Source organism: Camellia sinensis, chromosome 6 (genome assembly GCF_055761805.1).
Source record: "Camellia sinensis isolate YWXY chromosome 6, ASM5576180v1, whole genome shotgun sequence".
NCBI lineage: Eukaryota > Viridiplantae > Streptophyta > Magnoliopsida > Ericales > Theaceae > Camellia > Camellia sinensis.
Window position 1 is genome coordinate 88985321 of NC_138966.1, and position 6624 is coordinate 88991944.

Sequence of the window (6624 nt, forward strand, 5' to 3'; positions counted from 1 at the left end):
CTCAATCTTTTTGTCCCTTAGTGCTAAAATCTGAGAATTCATTTGAGAGAGAGAGAGAGTGCAATTCTAGAGAGAGATAAGAAGAGATTAAGGAGAAATTGAAGGGTATAGCTTGAATTGATCAAAGATTGTGCTAGAACAAGAGTAATTCAAGACTCTAGGTAAGGATTTAAGACTTAATTACGACTTTTAACCATCAAGTAGATCATTTGAAGAAGAATTTGTGATTGTGTACAAGAATTGGACCAAAGATGTTGAATTTAGAGTTAATTCATGCATGCATGCATGTATATTTTCTTACAAATTGAGCATGATTTCCATGAAACCTCTCTTGCGTGTTTGAAATTCATCTTCATTTGGGGAAATCATCAAGTTTCAAGTTGTTTTGTGGTGTTTGATCATGTTTTGAGAAGTTTGATACAAGAAAAATTCATGCATGTTGTGTTCATAAACATTCTTGAAGTTTAAGTTGAAATTGGGAACTTTTGGCAAACCCTTGGGCCATGATTTTATGAAATGATCCTAAATTCTTCATGTTTTACAAGTTTACTATGTTATCTCAAGTTTTGGGGCCCAAGAGATGTGTTTTGAAGGTTGAAATTCGAGTTTTGAGCTTGAAGGTGCAATCTGGAAATTCCAGAATTTGCATCTACGCTCGAGCGTGGGAGTTCACGCTCAAGCGACCAATCTGAGTGCATGCACTCCGCTCGAGCGACCAAAAGTATGATTTATTTGTATTTTATCTGCTGACTTTTAAAGCTCAATAGTTAACCAACTCGAATTATTATCTTATTACACTTGACACATTCTATAAAAATTCAATAAATATGTCATGTGCTTTAGTATGATCTGATTTTGTGTAAATTTATAATAGAATCTTAACAAAAAGAATTAATTGTAACAAGATAATATGTTGAGGTTTTTAACCTTTAAATTTCAAAATTCAAGAGAATAAAATGCAAATGAGTCATATTTTAAGATGATTTATTATAATTTACCCTTTTTAAAAAATTTATTTTCAAAGGTACATATAAGAACAAGAAGAAATATAAAATAAATGGAAAGATAGTAAAATAATTTCAAATGCGTAAAAATATAATATCTTATTGCTCAAATTAATGCATGAGCCACTTGTACTTTCATAAATTTAAAATTATTTTATTGTATTTTCACTTTTTTTTTTTATATTTTCCCTAAGAACAATTATATCATACAAAATTGCTTTAGTTTAAAATTTTCATTTGAAAATCCCTCGACTATTTTAGTTGAAAATTTTATGACACATCTTTTTAAAATGGTATGTATCATAGGCACGTTATGATATTTGTGGAGTTCATTATCACAAATGTCATAATTGAATCATTTTCAATCAAAATTTTTTAAAAAAAATGAAAAAGTCATAATCAATATAACAGTGTATACAACTAAATCATAATCAAGTCATAATTAATACTATAATAAATCATAACAAATATCACAAACAAACGTCATAACCATCACATATGATAATCATAAATTTCCCTATATTATAATCTTCAAATTTGAACATTCAACCCATAATATTCCAAACACGAATATTTATAAATTATTTTTTTAGTGTTGTTAATTTAAAATTATATATTAAATAAAAAATATAAATTATAAATTTAATTTAATTAAAAAAAATAAATTAAAAATTATGGCCTTATAAATTAAATTTCTTTGGTGTTGTTAAAAAATTAAATTTATATATTAAATAAAATTATTTTTTAGTGTTGTTAATTTACAATTATATATTAAATAAAAAATAAAAAATATAAATTTAATTTAATTAAAAATAATAAATTAAAAATTATGGCCTTACAAATTAAAATTTTTTAGTGTTGTTAAATTATAAATTATATATTAAATAAAAATATAAATTATGGATTATAAGGGTAAAATAGTTTTTTGAACATTTATCTTTATTTACTCCGTTCAACCAAATATTAGATTTACTAAAACTAATCATTTTCAGGCATCTAATCATATGAAAAAACAAATACGAGATACAAATTCAATCCAACCAAATAGTCTGAGGGATTCACAATTCCAAAATTTAAATCTAATAAATTTTAAGAAAATGTTTGAGAGGCTCAAAATTGTCAAAACGACGTCGTTTTGACAATTTTAAAATTATTTTGTATTTAAAACGACGTCGTTTTAGTAATTTCAAATCATTTGAACCACAAAATTGTGACCCTCAATCATTATTATAAATTTTAATTCTCCATTATTCAATCCGTACAATTAAACGCAACCTAAGGATACAATCCACAAATAGTAAGTTACACAATAAACAACTTGAATTACCGTAATTAGGCTTGTGATGTGGTTTACAGACTCAATTGGACAGTCTAGTCCAGTCCACATTTATTGATTAGAGACACTCAACTCAAGAAAATATGTACTTCTTCCGTCCCATTTGGATAATGCCTTTTGAAAATTATAACTTTTTTTAAGGAACATGTAATCATTATATTTGAATTCAAATTATAGAACACTTATTTCAATGAGAAATAACTGAGACCCCCAGCTGGAGGTGCTGGGGTCAGCTCCCATTGGACAAAAAAAATTGATTTTTTTTTTTTTTTTTTTTGGATTTTCGACCAACCCCAGTGCGACACGTCACTGGGGGTCGTCAGTGGGGGTCACCCCACTGGGGATCTGTAGCATGGCCGTATTTCAATAACACCATTCCTTTTTTTAATTTTTAATATATCTCTAGTTATTTAAAAAGGATAATTTTGAAAAATTATCTTTTATTTTGACTTTCCAAATTAGATTAGCATTTTGAGACATCCTAAAATGAGAAAAAAGACTTACAAAATGGGCAGGGAGTAATAAATCCATTTATGTATAATAAAACAAAAATGTTAATCCTTTATGTAATTACACTTATTGATAATAAAATTTTAAAATTCAAATATAAAATTAAGTGATTACTGACGGCTAAGAGCATTTTTAACGGTGAACCAAAATTTTCACTAAATTTGAGTAAAAAAAAGTCAATTTTCTCAATCTGATACTATTTGCTCCAACCGTGCATCAAAAGGGAAGTGGTCAACCAGTTGGTTGACCGGCCGGTCTACCGGTAAGGAAAATTTATTTATTTATTTATTTTTTACCTGTTTGAACCTTTTTGAACCTACCTATTTGAAAGGGAATCGGTCGACTGGTTGGTCAACAGGTTGGTTGACCGGTTGGTCTCCTCCAACGGTCACGCACAATAATTTGGTGAAACCTGTATTCTGTTATCAATTTGATATTTTTTTGTTCAATTCTCATTTTGATACCAGTTTGATGAAACCGTTGGAGCTCCAAAAAATATCTTTTTCACCAAATTTCAAATCTGATGCCAGGTTTGCTGAACCGTTGGAGATGGTCTAATATATTACTATATAAAACACCCGCTGTCAATGACAGCAGCTGCAACTTGGCTAGTTGAACCTTTGTATATCCAAAAAGGGTTGGTTTCTTTATCAAGCTCAGAAAATTTGAGTCCTTCCTAAAATTTATAGATTTTATTTTAATGATTTAAATAATTTATTTTATAACATATTTTGAGGTGTTAAGTAAAAGTGCATCATCTTTACCATGACAACAATATTAAAAATATAGAGAATCAAACCTAAAATGAAGACATGTCCTAACCATTTTGTATTTGGTCTTCCATACCCTCAAAACTTTCTTAGTGGATTGAATCATTTTTGTTTGTTTTGTTGTTAAGATATATATCTATATTATCTATTCTATTATTAAAAGAGAACAACTTTCTTGGAGTCTTGAAGCCATTGTCTAAGAAATTTTTTCTCATTTTTCTTAAAATGACCTTAACTTTGTAAATAATTATACTATTTTTACACTTATATCAGTTTCTAATTAAGGGTAGCATGATAAATTACTAATTCACAAACTGAATAACCTCCACTACCCACGTTTCACAAAATGCTGCAGTTCCACGTTTACAAAACAACTGCTGCTGGTAGCCATTTTCTGAGTTCCCTCTCTATTCACAAACTTTTCCTTCTCTTTTGGGAAAACACTATTCAACTATTTAAACAACTTTTTCCTTTTTTTTTTTTTTTATTTGGCGGAGAAAGACTAATCAACCACATTCAATCCTATGGACTAATCATCTAACACTGTAAGTGTACTATTGTTAAGCTTTTGTTTGTTTTTTTGTGTGTATAAATTCAGTATTTTAAAATTAAATTTGTTTGTTTACTTAATTTTGTGTGTTTGTTATTTAAAATAAAATTCAGTGTTAGTTTATTTACTTATTTATTTATTTTTATTTTTTTTACAACCAATCCAATATTCAAATAGAGATTTGACTTCAATTTCAGTCATTTTTCTCTTCATTTTTGTTTCTTCTTATCACAACTCCCTCAAATTATTGATCCAAACAGAGCCTCTCAATGGCCAAAGCATAAATAATTGTTCAATAGGGAATGGAAACAATAGCATAAGCAACCAATCAGGATGTACTGCTCTAGAAATTAAAACCCAGAAATGAGAAAAAAAAAATTTATTAGTTTGATTTATTTGTTAATACAATCAATGTTCATAAAATTTCTTTGTGTGTTTAAAAAAAACAAATCAATGCTCTTAAATTTTCTGTGTCTGCTTAAAAAATCAGTATTTATTTGTTTGTTGTCTTCCTTTTGTGTGTTTAAAAAAGAAAAAAAAAAGTGTTCTTAAATTTTTGGTGTGTGTTTAAAAAATTCAATATAATTCAATGTTCTTAAACAGTTTGGAATTTTTTCTCATTTCACTTTTTTAAGCTTTTTTTTTTTTTTTTGTGTGTGTGTGTGTATAAATTCAGTATTTTAAAATTTGATTTGTTTGTTTATTTAATTTTGTGTATTTTTTATTTAAAATAAAATTCAGTGCCCTTAAAAAATATATATAAAATGAATGTCTTGGATTTTTTTTTTTGTAATCATATTTTCAATTAAAAAAAAATTATTAGTTCATAATTTTTTGTGTAATCATACTTTCTATAAAACAATTTATAGAAAAAAAAATTTATTAGTTTGATTTATTTGTTAATACAATCAGTGTTCATAATTTTTTTTAAAAAATTATTGGTTTGATTTATTTATTAATATAATCAGCGTTTTAACCGTTTGTAATAATATACGAATGTTGAGAGCATGAATGGACGTGTATGGAACTTGAAGGATTTGATTTTGCCCAATATGAAAAATAAATAAAATAAAAAAATTCCCAATTTTGAAGAAAATAGAAAAGTTTAAAGTTGTTTGCGATTTCTAAATTGAAAAGGATAAAAAATTATATTTAAAATATAGGTAAAAAATTAGGTTGTTTGATTGTTTAATTTTGTGAATGTGTTTTTCTATGTTTTTTATTTAAAATAAAATTCATTGCTCTTAAAAAAATTATATAAAATGAGTATCTTCGATTTTTTTGTCTTATCAACTTTAACTTTTGGGAAGTTTGGTTTGTGGGTTTTTTTTTTTTAATTTTTTCCACTAAAAGACAAATTGGTTACAAAATCAAAAAAAATCAATTCAAACAAAATATCACATCAAACTCTATAATTATTTCATTTTTTCTCTCACAAACATCACATCAAATCACAAAAAAACCCAACTATCTTCTTAAACACAAAAAAAATTTTCTTCAATAATATCCTATAATTAAAAAAACCTATAAGAAAACTCACTTCCCAAACATACACTTAGACTTAAATAGTTTGGGGTTTTTCATGTTTCACTTTTTCAAGCTTTTGTTTGTTTTTACAAAAAAAAAAAAAAAAAAAAAATGAATTGTTTGTTTACTTTTGTGTGTGTTTAAAAAAAATATGAATTTCATATTATAATTATATAAAATCTTTTTTACTGCAAATGTTCCAAGAATATGGGTTTCTGTTTTGTTATTTTGCCTCCGTTTGGGAAGTGGGTTGGCTTTTTGGCTTTTTAGCTTTTTTAGCCTGGGCTTAAAAGCTTGGTTTGGGAAGGACTTTTTGGCTTTTTGGCTTTTTTGAGTTTTTTTGTGAAAGAAGAATGTAATGATTATGGGTTGGATGTGATGTTTTGTTTGTTATGGCTAAAATAACCTATTTTATTTCTTGTGACTAAAATAGCCAAAAAAGCCTACAAACCCACTTGCCAAACACAGGCTTTGTGTGCACCATTATTACTTATACTTTTTATTTTCTTCATTAAAAGTAAAAGAGAAAAAATTATGTTAATAGATTTCTTGGAGAAAAAAATTGACTATTATTTTCCTTCGTTTATATTTTTTGTAGATTGCTTTATAACTTTGTGTTGTTCATAATAAACTTTTCAGATTATTCTCTATCGACACCTATTTACGTACTTCATTTTTTGTCAATTCTATTTTATGTTTTGTAATTTAATGTTGTCATAGATCTGACATTTGATATGGACTATGTCAATTTATGTCAATATGTAAGTTTTTAATTTTTTAATTTTGTTTATAAAAAATTAACAAAATAATTAGTTTTTGTGTCTTTATACATAATAAGCCAGTTATAAAACCAATGTTATTATTGTAGTTTATTTGTTAAAATATGCATATGTATAATTATGGCTGACTTTAAAAACATAAAATTTT